Below are 9,457 nucleotides of genomic sequence, written 5' to 3'. Positions count from 1 at the left end.
TTCCTGAACATGTGAAATGTTTCCCTGCCTTAATTGGGGGAAGTTTTCTGCTATGATTTATTTGAACAAAGTCTCTATCCCTTGTTCTTTCTCTTCTTCTTCAGGAACCCCTATGATGCGGATGTTGTTTCTCTTCATGTTGTCACAGATCTCTCTTAGAGTTTCCTCAGACTTTTTGAGTCTCTTTTCTTTTTTCTGCTCTGCTTCCATGCCTTTATTTATTGTGTCCTCTAACTCACTGATTTGATTCTCATCTTCATCCATCCTGCTTTTAATTCCTTCCATTGTATTCTTTATTTCAGATATTGTATTTGTTATTTCTGACTGATTCTTTTTTTATTATTTCAATGTCCTTTTTTATATTTGTTATCTCTTTATTTAGGTTTTCATAATGACCATCTATGGTTGTTCTAATATCTTTGAGCATCCTAACAATCGTTATTTTAAACTCTGCATCTGGTAATTTGGTTATATCTGATTCACTTAGGTCCTTTTCTGGGGATTTCTCTTGGTTTATTTGTGTTGTATTTCTCTGCCTCCGCATTTTCTCTTCACAGGAGTGGCTGTGATCACACGCTTGGGTGTACAAGCGTTGGTGGCCTTGGCCTTTGCCCCACCCCCGTGTGTGACGTTATGCTCGGTCCTGAGGGCACTGGCGAGCACCTTTGCTCAGCTGCGGGTCTCCGCCTGTTTCCAGGCTTTTGCCCTGCCCTTGCAGGAGGAGCCTGCTCGAGGGAACGGCTGCTAACCTTGGCTCTACCACCAGGCAGGAATACGTGCCCAAGCTCAGCTCAGTAGCCGAATTCCACCTCTTCTGGGCTTTTGGCTGCGCCCCCGCGGGAGGAGCCGGCTACCAAGTCAGACTGCAAGCCTGGGTTTCACAGGCGGGGCAAGGCTGTGCTCCTCTGCCCTTGCCCCGGGGCTAGTCTCCACCCTTTCCGGGGTTCCCACCCTTCTCCCGCAGGCTGGATTACAGGCTGCTGGCAGCTGAGTTTGACCGCTTTTGCATGCCCCCTTCCCCCAGCTGGGCAAGATTGAGCTCACACCTGAGCCCAGTGGTGGCCAGCTGGCTTCCGCCCCTGCCAGCAGAACTGCACTTTTGTCTCCCGCTGCTGCTGGCCCTCCAGCATGCCCTCAGCCACGTGGGTGGGGGTGTTGCAGCTCGGACCCTAAGACTCACTGCTGTAGACCCAAAAGCTCCCTCCTTCTATGCGACTCTGCTCTGAGTGCTGCGGGGGAGCTTGTTTGGCTGCTCTCCTGCTTCCCTTTGCTGGTATTGCTGTTTCCGGGGGAAATATTCACTTCAGCTTTAGGGAGTGACTCGTCCCAGGGGTTAGGGTGGCTATCTCCCAAAATGTTTCTCCCTGTGCCTTCTAGATTATACTCTCTTCCTGTCACTCTGGTCCTCTCCCCTCTCCCTCCGTCCCCAGGAGCCCCGGGTGAGTGTTTGTGAGAGAGATGTTCTGCGTGGTTCCTTTAAGAAGGATCCTGGGTCTGAGAAATCAGACTCTTTCTCACAAACAGTATCCTGACTTATTTCCAGCTAAATACTGTCCTTATGCCTCTTCTGGGCTCTGGGGCTGCAGGCTGGGGCTTTGTTCCTGGGGCTCAGGACCCTTCCCCCTCTGCTAAACTCACTTCCCGCCACATGAGTCTCTCCTGGCTGCCATTTGCTCCAGGGAGCTGGGCAGCCCTCTCCGCATTTCCGCTTTTCCTACCAGTCTCGGTGTGGCTTCTTCAGTGTTCCTTGGTTGAAGAGTCCTCTTAGTTTAGTCCAAAGTTGGTTTTTCCAGATGATAGTTCTAAAAATTAGTTTGTATTCCACTTTGGTTCTGGGAGGTAGACGTTGGTACGTCCACCTAATCCAGCGCCATCTTGTCTACCCTGTCTGGCACTTTAAGAAAAAATTTCCAACCCTGGTCTACTTTACAGGGATAAATAACTCATCTAGCATTTCAATGATGTCTACTGGAAGAAATTATATAGAGAAAACCTGAAGACTTTGGTAATAAAAGAGAATGAGAAAATTCAGACAGCCTGGAGTACTTCAATGTTTCTAACTCCTAATGTGAACTTGTTTTTCTCTCCTACATATGTTGCTTTGTATGTTTGTAGGAAATTTTCCCTGTAGTTTGCAAGTTCTTTCTTGGGCAAGGTAAACAGTGGTGATTTTCTAACTATGTGATAGATAAAGTGCCTATCAGATAAATAAGAGTTGAAAATAAAAGATTACACTGGGGAACAATTTTTTTTTCATTTTCTGTTGCATGAGGTTTTAGAACTGTTTCTATATATTCCTGCATTGCTGATTTCAAATCTAAAATTTGCTTTTTGGTGCATGCTCTAGTTTTTATGCAATTTTAATTTATTTTTGTTACAGTTAATGGCATGCATTGGTTTTTAAATTGGAGTTAAAGGGCAACTACTCTTGGATTGAACATAACCACAAGGCAATTAATGTTTTATAAACATCACTTTTACAAAATTGTAGTTGTTTTTAAATGTAAAAAAATTATTATCTGATAAAAACACCCTCTTACTTTGTTTTAAGGTTGAATTATGGCTTCTTCGAGTAGGCGTAAATGTAAGAATAGTCCTGAACCTTCTGTTATATATGTGGCTGTTACACACTTCAATGTCAAAGGCGCAATATTTCATCTTTTGTGACACGTGCATATATTGCCTATTTTCAAGTTCCCCTTGGCGATCAAGACAAGAATTGGGCACCTCAAATTGTGTGTCATAATTGTGAGGAAATGCTTCATGATTGGACAAAAGGAAAATGCAAAGGAATGCCTTTTGGTATTCCTATGGTTTGGCGTGAACCCAAGGACCATAGCAGTGACTGTTATTTCTGTCTGATCCATACAAAGGGCATCAGCAAGAAAAAAATGGCATATGATCACATAACCTAATATTCTTTCAGCAATACGACCTATCCCATACTCTGAGACACTTCTGGTTCCAGTTTTCAATGGTTTTATTTCTTGTAAGGACGAAGAAAGTGAACATGGTGATCAAGTGTATTTTGATAAGATGCATGAGGAAATGGCTGTAGAATCTGAAGGGTCTTCTTCTGATGCCAAGCAGTCGTTAACCCCTCAGCAGTTTAGCCAACCCGAATTGAATAACTTAGTCAGAATGACATAAAAATTGTCCTCGACTTTCTGAAGTATAACTGGATCATTTGTGTGGATCTTAAAATGGTAAATTTCCTGCTAGGACAACAGAGAGGTTTCACGAAGTATCTTTGCTTTCTGTGTTTGTCAGACAGCCGAGCTCGGGAGAAACACGGGACACAGAAGAAGTGGCTGAAACATGAAGCTCTGGAAGTAGGGATGCAAAATATTGTGAATAAACTTGTAGTTAATCGAGACAGGATCATTTTTCCCCCACTTCACATCAAATTTGGCTTAAACAGCCTGAAGCAGTTTGTTCAGGCTTTGAGTAGAGAAAGTGAATGCTTTCAACATATAAGGTCTACCGGAAAGTTCAGTTCGTTTCTATCACAACAAGTTTTGACACGTAAGCACATGTTTATTTGGCGCATGTGTGCCTCTCTATTTTTATCACTTAATGAATACATACTGACGTAGCAAATTAACTAAAACAAAGTTGATTCACGTTAGTCTTATGTGTGAAGCAATAGTGTACTCATGGCTACTGATAAAGTTCATTTATGCCACTGTATTGTATACGAATTTCAACAAGGAAGAAATGCTACAGAAGCATGTAGAAATTTATTGAAAGTGTTTGGTGAAGGTACAGTTTCTGATAGGACATGCAGAAGATGGTTCCAAAAATTTGAAACCAGTGATTTTGACCTTTCTGATAAGCCATGTTCTGGGTGACCATCGACCATCTTTGATTGATGATGATGTTAAGACCATGTTGGAGCAAGATCCTTTTCTGACAACATCGGAGATTGCAGAAAGGCTTAATTCAGCTCAGCAAACCATTTTGGACCATATTCAGAAGATAGGATTGGTGTGGAAATATATTATTTAATATAGTTTATTGACGATAAAAAAAAATTTTTGTTTTATTCCAAAAACGGACAGAACTTTCCGGTAGACCTTATATTATCTCTGCTTTTCCTGCCTTGTCTTTTGAGAAGATAAAAACAGGTGTATTAGATGGACCTCAAATTCGAACTCTCAAACGTGACGAAGAATTTGCCAGGAAGATGAATAAGGAGGAAAAAGCAGCATGGCAGTCTTTTGTGGCAGTTACAGAGAACTTCTTTGGCAACAAATAAGCAGAAAACTATGAACTTCTGGTTCAAAGGATGCTGTTGGCTTTCCATAACATTGGATGTAACACAAGCGTTAAGATTCACTACCTGAACAGTCACCTTGATAAGTTTCCCGAAAATCTTGGAGCTGTTAGTGATAAGCAGACTACTGCTGGAGCATCAAACGAGATTGTCCTCAACAAGTACACAAACGCAAGAGCTACAAATGCAAATTTTTGCCTGAATAGAATTTAAATAAGTTTTGTGCAAATTTTATGATTAAAATAAGTGTTTTAATATGTTCTATTTCAAAATTGTAGACAAATTCTGATACAACCATATCTTTTAGTGTATTAGTATACTTACTACATTATATAAATTATTATATTTTCACAAAGATGATTCCCAAGAAGACATTCTACTTCATTATGTTAAACTAAATGTTGAAAATTTTGCAATAAGATAAAAATCCTAAAATCTTGAATTGCAAAAGAACTGTAGCTTACAGAGAAAAACTAATGTCAGATTGAAGATCAGCACATTCAAATTAGGTAAGAACAAGTGTTTTTGTGGATGCAACAAAAAGTTTGTTTCCCAGTGTTATATATGGAGCCAAGAGAAATAGGTTGATCATCAAGGTTTTTTTTTTTTTTTTTTTTTTTTTCATTTTTCTGAAGCTGGAAACAGGGAGAGACAGTCAGACAGACTCCCGCATGCGCCCGACCGGGATCCACCCGGCACGCCCACCAGGGACGACGCTCTGCCCACCAGGGGGCGATGCTCTGCCCATCCTGGGTGTCGCCATGTTGCGACCAGAGCCACTCTAGCGCCTGAGGCAGAGGCCACAGAGCCATCCCCAGCGCCCGGGCCATCTTTGCTCCAATGGAGCCTTGGCTGCGGGAGGGGAAGAGAGAGACAGAGAGGAAAGCGCGGCGGAGGGGTGGAGAAGCAAATGGGCGCTTCTCCTGTGTGCCCTGGCCGGGAATCGAACCCGGGTCCTCCGCACGCTAGGCCGACGCTCTACCGCTGAGCCAACCGGCCAGGGCCTCATCAAGGTTTTTAAAGGGAGTTCACAGCTATCTCCGTTTGAATGGAGTAATATCTTTGAAAGTTTGAAAACACAGATAAGATTAACTCATTTTATATTCTTTGGGAATTATTACTGAAAGATCCGGAAGTGCCAGCCAGGTTTAGGCTGTTCTATATAGTCAATACCTCCACCTGCTGGCCAAACTGTGGAAGACTGTGTCAACATTCTCCCCCCCCCCCCAATTATAAGAGAAAGTTTATTTAGAAAGTTACAGAGGTAGTAAAAGCGAGCCATATAAAAAATGGGCTAAGAAAACAAGGTACAGAGGCAAAAGAAGGGTCCTTGGAGCTTAGGAATGTATACTGGGAAATAAGATTTGAGTTGCTATGCTCTGGGTGGAGAATTGGGGGGAGGGGGTGGCACAGAGCCCAACATTGTGTCTTTTATAGTAACTATACCATAAAAATAAGTCACCTGTCAGGATGATACAAAAATCTAATATTTAAAAATTCAGTGTCTTCTCTTTGCCAATGGCCACACAGAAATGTCCCTTTATGTGTGACACTGTTTTGAATTTGAGTGGCTCGGTACTGGGATCACATGTAGTGACAGATCATTCCCAGTATACTTACAAAAGTATGGGAGCTATTAATCTCTGTGGTACTAATAAGTTATTTGTGTGTGTGGTGTGTATAAATACCCCTGGCCCCAACTTTTTGTCTTTTAATTTTTTAAATATACCCATAGTGGAGACAAATTAAGGAAAAGAGGCTGAAGCTTACATTAGCCACTTGTTACAGCATTCTTTAAATGTTTGGTGGAAAGTGAGTTTAATGTTACTGGTTGAACTGAGGGCCTCATTCATTGCACTTTAAGTTTATTCTTCATTGTTATAGGACATTATTATTTTAACGGATTTATATTGATTTAATCATAAAGGCCCTGATGTTTGTTGGTATATACAAATATTGATTGACTTACAACCTATGCAACTTATGACCATTTGACTTTATGACCACAATCACTAGCCACGACTGCTCTGTGTCTGGCAGCGCAAGCGCTGCCCAGCTGGGTGTACAACAGTGCAGACCAGCTTTCGGCAGCACTACTATCTCCGTGTGCATGCACCATTTCAACTGTTATCCCAGACTTGGTACAGCAATTTGTGTTTTGTGTCTTGGATATTTTTCATCAAACCCCTCTCAAGATGTATACCAAGAGGAAATTGTCTTTGCAAATATTAAACCAGTTGTACTGGTAATGCAGTGTTTTACTTAAACCTGATGAATGTAAAAATAAGAAACAAAATGGTGTAGAGATGATACAAATGGCATAAAATGAACAAAAAGAATTATGATATATAATAATAATGAAAGAAAATTATGATAAAATATGACTTAGATATTTTTATAACATCATTTCACAGTACTGTAGATTTAGCCTACTTAACTTATGACCAAATCGTGTTATGACCGGTCTGTTGGAACCAATCGTGGTCATAAGTCAAGCACTAGCTGTATGCTTTTACTGCAAACATTTACTTCCCAATGTTAGGAACCACACATCTGATTCTAAAAATCTATTTAACCTGATGTTTTTGCTGCTGTCTCTGGAACACGGCTACATTTGACATTACTTTTACATTTGGGTTTTTTTTTTTGTATTTTTCTGAAGTGAGAAGCGGGGAGGCAGAAGACAGACTCCCACATGCGCCCAACCAGGATCCACCTGGCATGCCCACCAGGGCTGATGCTCTGCCCATCTGGGCATTGCTCTGTTGTAACTGTAACCATTCTAGCACCTGAGGCGGAGGCCATGGAGCCATCCTCAGTGCCTAGGCCAACTTTGCTCCAATGGAGCCTGGCTGCAGGAGGGGGAGAGAGATAGAGAGGAAGGAGAGGGGGAAGGGTGGAGAAGCAGATGGTCACTTCTCCTGTGTGCCCTGGCCAGAAATCAAACCTGGGACTTCCACATGCCTGTCTGACGCTCTACCACTGAGACAACCAGCCAGGGCTTTACATTAATTTTTGAATAGAGTGCGTGCAAACAATAAGGGCTGTATGAAAGAAATATAGATAAGCATCATCTGTTATAGTCAGCCAAATGCTTTCAAAAGTGGGGAGAAGGCCGACTTAGGAAAATCTCCATGAAAGCATAAATTTTGTGTATTTTATGATTTTTAGATCAGCTGAAATATCTAAATCAGCACAGCATAATAATATCATACTTAAAGTTTTCAACGCATGTAACCCGAAGGGTAGCATAAGTGCCCAAACACAGGGAAATCTTCCCTAGACAGGATCTTTTCATTTCAAGCTGAAAAACAAAACGAAATGAAACAAACAAAAAAACAAAGCCCAAAACACTATTAATTATAGACTTAAACTTTAACTTTTGTAATATTAGAAGTTGGGGTAGATAACTAAAAGTATGTCTGTATGAGCACACAAATCAAATATTTTGGTTAAAAACATATTTTTGGTTTGTATCCATTAGGCAACACAACTTATTTTCAGCAATTCTGTTTCCTTGGACTCTAAGTAAGTTTGAAGAATCTTGGAGAAGAGCCCAGGGTTTCTTACTTAGTGGTTTTTTGTAGTTGGAGTACTTGGCATTTGCACTTCTTTGTACATTAGTTCAAACTACTACTAATTAAAATGGTGGTGTCCAGTGTTTGAACTGAGAGTTATTGTAGCAACCACCTGATTCAACCCTGTTTGGCCCCAATGGCGATCCTGAATGGTTAAGGAGTCTACAGTACCCAAACATGGGTAATTAGGTCAGGACTAGGATAAATGAGGTTAAATAAGTAGTGGGTGTTTGGATTCTATTTCCTAATTGAATGAACCCTAAAATTTCTTTTAAAATTTATTTACACTGCTGTTCACACATCAATTGGTCTACTTCGTTTCTACTATACTTAAAAAATAGTCTTTGGGGTCTATAAATATATTTTTATATTTTAAGTTGATGCACAACATATACAAAGTAAAATCCCAATAAAGTCCATGTGATTTCAAAATTAGAGCCTTATATTCAAAGACAACCTCACCAATAGGCTTTGGTGCTCCTTCCAGCAGCTGGATCTACTTCAGGATAAGAAGGATGTGTGGCTGCTGCCAAGAGAGGAAGAGGAGCTAAATTATTGAAAATTACTTATGCTCCTGACTAATGCCCTACTCTCTTTACCATCCATACAGTTGCTCCCAAGTGATGGGCCCTCTTAGTCAATTGTTCGTTCGTTCGTTCATTCATTCATTCATTCATTCATTCATTCATTCATTCATTCATTCATTCATTCATTCATCTGTATCTGTTGTGTTTATTGAGAGCCTCTTATGGCAACACTTGTGTTAATATGTGGTAAGAGAAAAGAGAAGATTAAAGGAAAAAGGTGCATATATATATATATATATATATATATATTTTTTTTTTTTCCTAATTCTCATTTCTTCGTGTATTTTAAACCTCCTTTTCAAGCAGACCAGACTTGGGAGTTTCCTTGCAGTTTTCTTCAGCACCACTCCAGGAGTTCCTTTCTGCTCTGAAGCAACATCATGTTTTATTAGGGACTCCTGAGACATCTAGTTTAGCTGTATATTTATAAAAAGCAAACTTAAAAAAAGCTGGCATAGTATATTTTCACATTAAATTAACATGGATTAGCCCATATATGCCGGACTGCATTTTTTTTACGACAATCCTTTAAATATATATAACAAATCTTTCTTCCTTCTCAAAAATGTTTTTTAGATTATTTTTTTTAGATTTTTTTTTACTTATTCATTTTTAGAGAGAGGGGAGAGAGAGAGAGAAAGAGAGAGAGAGAGAGAAGGGGGGAGGAGCAGGAAGCATCAACTCCCATATGTGCCTTCACCAGGCAAGCCCAGGGTTTCTAACCGTCAACCTCAGCATTCCAGGTTGATGCTTTACCCACTGCGCCTCCACAAGTCAGGCTATAGATTAATTTAACAATGCTCCAAGTGCTTATCATAATTTGGTGTATTATAAATGGACTAGTGGTTTTTCTCTATTTATCTGGAATCATTGCTATAACTCACCTCAATTTTTTGTCTGTACTTTAGTGTTCACAAACATAAATTTAGTCGAGAAGTATCAATCTAATAAAACCAGAGGCCATGAAGATGTTGCTAATATCACAAAGTAAACCACAGAGTAAATTAACATAAGTA

The sequence above is a fragment of the Saccopteryx bilineata genome, chromosome 3, assembly GCF_036850765.1.
Source record: "Saccopteryx bilineata isolate mSacBil1 chromosome 3, mSacBil1_pri_phased_curated, whole genome shotgun sequence".
NCBI lineage: Eukaryota > Metazoa > Chordata > Mammalia > Chiroptera > Emballonuridae > Saccopteryx > Saccopteryx bilineata.
This window is presented reverse-complemented; position numbering follows the sequence as displayed.